The 10131-nt window shown below is 37.1% G+C and overlaps 1 pseudogene; it reads right to left on the bottom strand.

Moving 5' to 3' along the window:
* Positions 1-892: 892 nt before the first annotated feature.
* On the bottom strand, positions 893-7496 carry LOC101424688 (dnaJ homolog subfamily C member 2-like; annotated as a pseudogene).
* Between the last annotated feature and the right edge of the window lie 2635 nt (positions 7497-10131).

Below are 10131 nucleotides of genomic sequence, written 5' to 3'. Positions count from 1 at the left end.
ATTTGTCAAAAAGATGATGAGGTGCATTATAAAAACACACAAAAGGAAAAGGCCACCTAGGGAGTCAGTGAAAATAAAAGGCTCCAGATGCACCAAATTATAAATGTCTGAGTGGACTTTTAGTGCCATTCAATCACTCTTGTTCTCACTCTTTTATTCCACCTACACCTAATTCTCTAAGTACTCTGATGCATGGTAAGGAAAGTGAGTTAATGCAGCCAACTGTACTATCTTCACTATGCTGACCTTTAAGTGTTAAAAACAGCATACTACCAAGATTGATTTTTCTCACTATTATGTTAATGTTTCTGCCATGTGCATTGTTTTCTCCATAATAACCTTTCTGTCTTGCGTATTTTATTTCTTTTTATGATAGCTATGAGTTATTAATAAAATTTGTTTAAGCGATAGTATTAGGACTACCTTAATGAAAAAAAAATCATATTGTTACTAAAATATAACTTTTGTGTTGGCTAGGGTTTCCTTCAAGGAAATAATGGGAAAATGGTAAAAATTAGCAAGTGAACAAGGACTGGGTGAGCCCTTTGACATTAAGAAATGACTGAAAACCGTGGCAACCAGGGAGTACTGATGTGAAGGGAAGTTGAAAGAAACTATAGCCAGAGACATTTCAAATCTTCATGAGATTTGAAGAGAAAAATAGTGTGATTGTTAATGCAATATTTCTTGACACCTTCCCAATTCCCTATGGATTATGCTTCATTTTATGAATTGCAGTAAACCTGCATGTCCATGTGTGTGCTTCTTTTAGTTAGTTTGTCTTAAAATGAGGTTTGCAATGTAAATGTTCCTTATTATAAAGGACATCTAATTTTTGGACAATATTTTCATTTTTATTATAAAAATGCACGTACAATGAAGATTGTCATTTCTAGGCTGTACTTGCTTTCAGCACTTGCTTTTGAGCAGTAGTCTTTGCTTTTACCATTTTTTTTTCGTTCCTTATATTATTTCATGCAGTCCTTTTTTGTCCTGCCAGGCACCGTTTCTGCTATTTTTTCTATCTTTACGGTGTATTTACTGGATATGTTTTCAAAGCTTGTTCCAAAAGCTTCTGTTCTTCTGTTGTCAAAGGGGTGGAATCTGTGCATGATCCTTCAAATTGTGCTTGAAGCACAACTCCATGTTTTACTTTTAATTTATTAAAAGCCTTTGTGTTTACATAATCTTTTTCATGACGGTCAAGTTTTTGGAGACTCTTTGCTTTGCCAGTAATATCTTTGGTATTTCCCTTGACTCCAAAAGAAAAATATATGTTCATGTAGTTGGCAGTAACTTCCCATCTTATTTTCTTTTTCAGCAGGGAAGAGATTCACAGCTTTAATTAGTAATTGCAGGTCATCTATGGACCCATTTTTCTACCATTTCCACCAACACTGATTGATTTCTCTGTATGCCTAGAAGCGTATTGTATACAAGCCTCAGCTCCCTGTTTCTCTTTTCTAATTTGCTCATTTATTATTTTATCTGTTTCTCCAAAGAAGCATTTCCTACTTCTTTTGTAGATGGTGTTAGTGTTTCTTTCAGGCACTGTATACTTGCTTTTTCAAGAAAATCACAAAGTTTTTCCACTTCTTCCATTATTTTTATCTGTTTTGCTTCATTGTCAGAAATGCAACTCAGGGGGAAACGGACTTTGGCCCAGTGGTTAGGGCGTCCGTCTACCATATGGGAAGCCCGCGGTTCAAACCCCGGGCCTCCCTGACCCGTGTGGAGCTGGCCATGTGCAGCGCTGATGCGCGCAAGGAGTGCCGTGCCACGCAAGGGCGTCCCCCGCGTGGGGGAGCCCCACGCGCAAGGAGTGCGCCCATGAGGAAAGCCGCCCAGCGTGAAAAGAAAGAGCAGCCTGCCCAGGAATGGCGCCGCCCACACTTCCCGTGCCGCTGACGACAACAGAAGCGGACAAAGAAACAAGACACAACAAATAGACACCAAGAACAGACAACCAGGGGAGGGGGGGGAATTAAATAAATAAATAAATCTTTAAAAAAAAAAAAAAAAAAAAAAAAAAAGAAATGCAACTCAGGTCTTGCATAAATATCAAAGTTTTATCCTCCAGGTCTTGCATGAATTTCAAAGTTTTAGCTTTTCCATTTTTTTATCATTTTTTATTTTATTTTTTGAAGATACATAGATCACAAAAAAATGTTACATTGAAAAATATAAGAGGTTCCCACATACCTCACACCCCAACCCTCACTCCTCTCACATAAACAATCTCTTTCATCATTATGGCACATTCGTTGAATTTGGTGAATACACTTTGGAGCATTGCTGCATAGCATCGATTATAGTTCACATTGTAGTCCACACCCTCCCCCAGTCCATTTGGTGGGTTATGGCAGGATATATAAGGTCCAGCATCTGTCCTTGCAATTTCATTTAGGAAAACTCCAAGTCCCAAAAATGCCCCATATCACATCTCTTCTTCCCTCTACCTGCCCTCAGGAACTACTGTGTTCACTTTCTCTAGATCAATGCTGCAGTTTTTTCATCACTAGTCACAATAGTTCTATAGTAGGGAGATGAAGATAGTCAACCAAGACCATCTCGGGAACCAAGAGTACCTACAACTCCAAGCAGAAGAATCACATCCTTTCCTTTCTAATTACTTTTTTTTTTCTGGATATCTTTTTACTTCTAAGTATTGCCAACAATGCTTGCTATCTAATTTACTCTATGCCTTCTTCCTTAACCAACTGAGCCACTTCTAATTCAGCTTGTCTTTGATTTTCTTTAGCTTCTTGTTCTTTCCATTTTGATTCTGCTTTTGCATTCTTCTCTTATTCTTTCTTGACTTTTTCATCTTCCTTTAATTTTTTATCCTTTGATCACAGCTATATACATAATCAATTAATGTTCTTATTATTTTCATTTCTTTTTTCTTTGTGCCCTTGCTGTTCTATTTTATTTTTCAATTTATCTCCTCTCATCATGACATTCTGCTCTTTTTCTTCTTCATCTAAATAAAGTAATTCTTTTCCAGAATCAAAATTATACCAGAAGCAATAAAATGCATCTTCATCTTCAAATGATGAATTCATATCTCCCTGTTTAGGAATATTTTAGTTATTTGACAATCTGAAATTTCTTTCAATCTCTGAGGAAAACACTTTGAATAAATTATCCCTTGCCTCACTTTTGGAAGGAACAAAAATATCAAAGTTATGATCTACATTGATTCTGTCAGTTTGACATAGTTATGAAATCCAAAAATAGATATTGAATTATGTTTCTAAACTGGTCTGAACATGGGCATGATAAAATTATGATTTGGGCTTTGATTGGGCCATGCCATTATGGCAATGTGTCCCCACTCCTTGGTGGGTGGGGACTCACAGATAAAAGGCATGGCAAAGAACAGAGTTGAGGGTTCTTATTATTGGAATTTTGATGTTGGAGTTTGATGCTGAAGCTTTAAGCTGGAGCCCCAGTTATAAGCACTGAGAGGAAAGAGAAACAAGCCCTGGGAAGAGAAAACCAGAGCCAAGGGAACAACACACAGGAACAGAGATGGCTCCTTAGACAAAACAGAAGCCCTGGGAAGAGAAACAGAGCTGTTTGCCTCATAGTCTATAGCTGACATTGTGAAGAGAGGCAAAGCATAGAGAGCTTCATAGTCTACAGCTGACCTTATGGAGAAAACAGAGGACCTGAGCCCTCAGAGAAGGACCCAGGAAGAGAAGAATCCCGGAATCCTGAGATTCACAGACTTTGGCAGCCATCTTGCACAACATGTGGAAATAGACTTTCCAGGGAAGTAACTTATGTTTTATGGCCTGGTATCTGTAAATTCCTACCCCAAATAAATACCCTTTATATAAAACAATCAATTTCTGCTATTCTTGCATCATCACCTCTTAGGCTGACTAATACACTCTAAATGCTTATTTTTCCAATGTATAGACAACATTTCATAAGCTTTAGTTATGCATGTTAAATATTCATTATTCCTTTCTTTTACTGGTTCATCAGCTGCTTTCTGTTTGGGTGAAATTTTTACACTATTGATTTATGAGTTTCTTTAATCTGTCTTTGTGTAGCTTTGTATCTTAAGTGGCCAAATCCAATAACTGCATAATGATCCTGTTTCTTCCAGTCTTTGTGATCATGTGCTTTCATTTAAGTTTATTCTTTTTCTACAATTCTTCATCTCCTCATTACTCTGCTGACTCTTTTTTTTCCAGGTGCAGAGATCAGAGCATGTGTAATGACAGTGTGTTGGCCATATAAAACATTTGGCAGAAGCAGCATGATAGCACCAGGGCCAGTCATGTAGGTGCAATGGATCATAGGACATACTATTTTGTGGTCTAAGACTATTGTGCTGTTTGTGGTAGAATTTGCTTAAAATTAATCTCCCAGGGGGATAGGATGTTAAATATTATCAGGACAAAGCCTGCAATTAAACAGATGATATACTGTGGTCTAGAAAAGATCAATTATTTGCTAAATGTCACTACCAAATGACAAGAAATGCTGCTTGGTTTGAGGGAGTAGTTGAACAAGAAGAGGCTCTATGAAACTTCAAGGTGCTGTGCAAGCCACACTGTGACTTGGACCATATGTTCCAGCAGAGGCAATGGTGGTAGAAGTGTCAGTGACAAATTGATATATGATATTGAGTCTTTAGCAGATGCCTATAAGAGAATCACAGTACTAAACCTGAGAATTTTGGAACAAAGCCCTGCCTTCTTCTGCTTATAACTAATTTCCTTTTGAGAAACAGCTCTTGGCCTGCTGCTGGGTCTTAGTACAAACTGAATGTTTAACTACAGGCCAAAAATTTTCAATGAGGCCTTAAGTTTCCTATCATCAGGTGGGTATTATCTGATGCACCAAACCATAAAGATGGATGTGCACTGATGCACTCCATCATGAAATAGAATTTGTGTACATGAGAAAAGACTAGATTGTGTCCTGATGGCACAAGTAAGTTATATGAGGAAGTGGCCCAAATGTCTGTGGTCACCCCTCCTTCCATGTTACCTTATCTTTTCCAGCCCGCAGTGATGGCTACTTATAGAATTACTTAAGAATTAACTGAGGAAAAGATAATTCAAGCATGGTTTACAAATGGCTCTGCATGATATACAGTTACCATTAAAAGTGGATGGTGGGAGAACTGCAGCCTCTTTCTGACCATTGTTGAAGGACACTGGTAAGGGCAAATCTTCTCAGTGGGAAGAACTTCAATCACTGCAGCTAGTTTTTCATTTTGCTTGGAAAAAGAAATAGCCATAGGTGAGCTTGTATACTGATTCATGGACTGTTTGCAATGGCTTGACTGGATGGTCAGGGATTTGGGAGGAAGAGGTTTGGAAAATTGGTAACAAAGATCTGGGGAAGAAGTATGTAGTTAGACTTTTCTGAGTGGGCAAATGCATGCAAATTTTTTGTTTCCCATGATAATGCTCACCAGACAGTGAACTGAGCAGGAAAAAAAATATTTTAATAATCATGTGGATAAGATTACCTGCTCTGTGGCTAGCAGTCTGCCTCATTCTCAAACCATACCACTCATTGCTCATGGGTTCATTAACAAAGTTTTCATTGTAGTAGTAATGGAGGCTATTAATGGGCTCAGCAACATGAATTTCTCCTCATCAAGGCTAACTTGGTTACAGCCACTGCTGAATGCCCAATCTGTGAGCAGCTAAGATCCACCCTAGTCCCCAATATGGCACTATTTCCTGAGATAATCATCCTGCACCTGGAGGCAGATTGATTATATTGGACCACTTTCATCATAGAAGGAGCTGCAAATTGTTCTGAATGGAATAGATACACATTCTCATTATAGTTTTGCATTCCTTGCACAAAATGTTTCTTTTAAAACTACCATCTGTGTATGTATCAAATTTCTTGTCCATGATCATATCACTCCACTCAGCACTGCTTCTGATCAAGGAACCCCCTTCACAGCAAATGATGTGTGGGATTGAGCACATTTTCAAGGAATTCAGTGGTCTTTCCATGTTCCCCATCATCCTGAAACATTTGGATAATTGAATGGTGGTTAGGTCTTTTGATGTCTCTATTATGGCCCAGTGAGGTCGGGTGCAGGGTTGGGGCAGTGTTCTTCAGGAGACTTTGTATGCTTTAAGTCAGCAGTGACTATATAGTGCTGTTTCTCCCATAGCCAAGAGTCATGGGTCCTGGAATCAAGAAGTAGAAATGAGAGAAGCACCACTCTATGTTACCCCTAGTGTTCTACTTGGAAAGTTTCAGCTTTGTGTCATTGCAACTTTAAGTTCTTCTTGGCTACAGTTCTTTGTTCCAAAAGGAGGAGTGCTTCCACCAGGAAACACAGTAACAATTACATTTAACACGAAACTAAGACTGCCACTTGTCCAATTTGGGCTCCTCATGCCTCTGAATGGACGGGAAAGGTAGGGAATGACTCTACTGGATGATGTGATTGATACTGACTATTAAGAGCAATAGGACTATACCTACACAGTGGAGGCAAAGAAAAGTTTGCCTGCAATACAGAAGATTGCCTAGGGCATCTCTTAGTATTACTATGATTTGTGACTAAAATCAAAGGAAAATTGCAACAACCTAATCCAAGCAGGACTAGCAAGTACCCAGAATCTTCAGGAAAGAATGTTAGCATCATTACATCAGGCAAAGAACCATGGCCAGCTGAGTTGCTTGCTAAGTGTAAAGGAATAATGGGATGTGAAGTGGCAAAAGGTCATGAGAAATATGAAGTTCAACCATTTGTCCCATTACAGAAATTTGGACTGTAATTGTCATGGATATTTCTTCTTTGTTCTCTTGTATTTGTAAATGAACCCAAAATGAATATCTTTGTTTCCTTCCCTAACCTTTTCCCTTATCATATGATATAAATTGTTTTAGTTTAATGTTGTAGTATTTTGGAATTTCAAGTTTAAACGTTAATAGCACTGAAGAACTTGCACCTCATTCTGGAGGGAAATAGCACATTTCTGGTTGTACACACAACAGTTGAATACTGTTAGGCATGTGTATGTGTGTGTATGTGTGTGTATAGATAGATAGATAGATAGATAGATAGATAGATAGATAGATAGATAGAGAGATAGATAGATAGATAGATATAGATATATGTATATGTCCATTACCTTTTTATATAGAAACAAAGTATGGATTAAGGTGATGTGTATTGCTGCCATGTTGACAAGGGGCATACTGTGATCATTAAGTTAATGTGTCAACATGGCTAGGTAGTGGTGCCTAGTTGTTTGGTCAAGCACACACTGGAATAATAATAAGACAGGGGAATTTCATGGACTTTAATCACGAGTGATTTGATTGCATTCATGGCTGATTACATCTACAGTAAACTAAGCATATTACCCTCAGCGATGGGTGAGTTCTCATCAATCAGTTGAAAACCTTAAAAGGGGAAGTGATTTCTGCATTCAGAGAGAATTCTTACCTCTACTCCAACAGAGAGCATCTCCTGGGATCTCATCAAGGACCATTATCAGAGCCTATGACCTGTACCTGCCTTGTGTAATTTGGACTTGTGCATCCTCTTGGCTGCATGGGAGAATTTTATAAAATCTCACAATATTTCCAGTTATCTACAGTTAGTTCTGTTTTCCTATAGAGCCTCACTAATGCAGTCTTCAATATGAAAATGTCCTTTGTATCCTGGGCACAGAAAACTGCAGCAAAAAATTCATCAATTTTTATTAATTCCAACATATTGCAGTAGGGTAATTCCATGAAATAGGGCACTATGTAAGGGAGTTATGATAGCTTTAAGTATTTGTAATGATTATTACATATGAAATAAATTAGCCTTTTTTTCTTTTTCTCAGTGGTAGAACTGAAGCTCTTTGCCACAGATAAGAGAGAGCCTTGGATTCTGTAAGAATCTTCACAAAAGGGATATATTGTACTTTGCTATATCTTTATAAACAGAGGTTTAATTTCCTCATGGCCAACATATTTACAGGGAATTTGTGTAACCATTCAGTCTAGAGAGTCTATGATTCTGTACTCTGAAAAACAGCCAGGAAAATCAAATAAATAAAAGGAGGAGCACTCAGAACATTGCCTCTATGGAATAACTAATGGAATTCTCATCTGTGTGCCCCTTACAATGATTCTTGAATGTAAAAAATCTGCCTTTAAATAATTTCACACCTGCCTTGCTTAAATACATGGAATTCTCATTGTGTTATTTACATTTAGGGGGCTACTGGATACATGAACATTTTACCAGGATGCAGCATTCTTTAAGGGGCAGGGAACCATTCTATATGATTTAGGTAACTTTATGAAAAATCTGGGCTCCCTTGCCATAAAGCCAGTATTTGTACATGAAAATTTACTTAGTTTCATGTAACACCTCTTCATTATCTATGGGTAAGTACAGATTATTTTCATGGGATTACACAGTTCTTTATTTTTTTTTAATTTTTGCTTTTTAAAAAATTTTTATTTTATTTTTAATTATCTTTTTTTAAGTTGATAGATCACACATAAAGAAAACATTAGAGATTCCCATATACCCTACACATCCCCTCTCCACTCCTCCCACATCAACAACCTCTTTCATCATCATGGCACATTCATTGCATTTGGTGAATGCATTTTGGAGCATTGCTGCACCACATGGATAATGATTAATTTGTAGTTTACACTCTCCCCTAGTAAATTCAGTGGGTTATGGCAGGATATATAATGTCCAGCATCAGTCCCTGAAATATCATTTAGGACAATTCCAAGGCCTGAAAATGCCCCCACATGACATCTCTTCTTCCCTCTCCCTGCCCTCAGCAACTACTGTGGCCATGTTCTCCACAACAGTGCTAAAATTTCTTCGATTAGTGGTCACAATAGTTCTGTATTTCTGCTATATACATATTGACTGAATAAAACTATACTACAAATACCCATGAATCGGAGAGCAACACTGTTATAAACGTGTCTTCAGTGTTAATTTGGACTGCCACAAACAATGAATGAAAAAACAAAGATAATGTAATCACCAATTGGTAAAACGAAACAAAGTTTTGTAAAACATCAAGTTGAATCCAGGGCATTTTATAGTATGTTTAATCAGTCAAAAGATGTTATTTAACAATACACTCCATAAAGAGAGACCAGAACATTATTAGAAACACAGAATAAGAACTCTTGTCATTTTAAAAGAAGGTATTTTTTTTTCAGTGATTTCCAATTACTGGAGATAAAGGACAAACCCGTCAAATTACAACATGTCTGATGTTTTCCATTCTTAAAAGAGTTAATCCAACAAAATTTCACTGAATAAATTCTATTTCATGAATCATTATATGTTTTTAATGAATGCTGTTAACTGTAGTTGTTTATGTTTCCCTTTCAAATGGGAAGGGAAGATTGTGAATGTCATGAGATCTAGCTTTCATGAGGAGTTTAATTCTGGATTTGGGTGAGAGAGCCAGACTCTCACTTGAGAATGAAAACAAATACCAGAAAATCTGATTGCAGGTTCATAAGTTGATAAAATGTGAAGGTTTTCACTTCTTTTTTCATGTTTAAATTCAAAGCATTTTTTGAAAAACTTACTAAATAACAGCAAGCATGCTCAGGTCAGTGGTTTGGGAGATTGATAAAGAAATCATGACATCTGATTACAAAAAGGGGTAGCAAATAACAAAAAAAAAATCAAGTTTACCAACAAATATTTAATTTAATTTAATTATTTAACTACAGGAAGCCAAATGATATAATTATTTCAATGACTATCAAAATAATATAGCAAATATGACTTTTTTCCAAGAAATAGGATCTATTTTTAAAATATACTGTTGCTTCAAAAAATTGATTCAGGGAAGTTGCTTCTTAGACAGAATATGTCAAGTTAATTCTTTGCTCAGACTATACTATTTTTTTATTTTTTGTCTTTATTTATTTTTTAATGTTACATTCAAAAAATATGAGGTCCCCATATACCCCCCACCCCCCTCACCCCACTCCTCCACCATAACAACAACCTCCTCCATCATCATGAGACATTCATTGCACTTGGTGAATACATCTCTGAGCACCACTGCACCTCATGATCAATGGTTCACACCATAGCCCACACTCTCCCACAGTCTACCCAGCGGGCCATGGGGGGAC

This window comes from Dasypus novemcinctus, chromosome X (assembly GCF_030445035.2).
Source record: "Dasypus novemcinctus isolate mDasNov1 chromosome X, mDasNov1.1.hap2, whole genome shotgun sequence".
Taxonomy (NCBI): domain Eukaryota; kingdom Metazoa; phylum Chordata; class Mammalia; order Cingulata; family Dasypodidae; genus Dasypus; species Dasypus novemcinctus.
The sequence above is the reverse complement of the archived record's forward strand: the minus strand, read 5'-3'. Positions and strand labels throughout refer to the sequence as shown.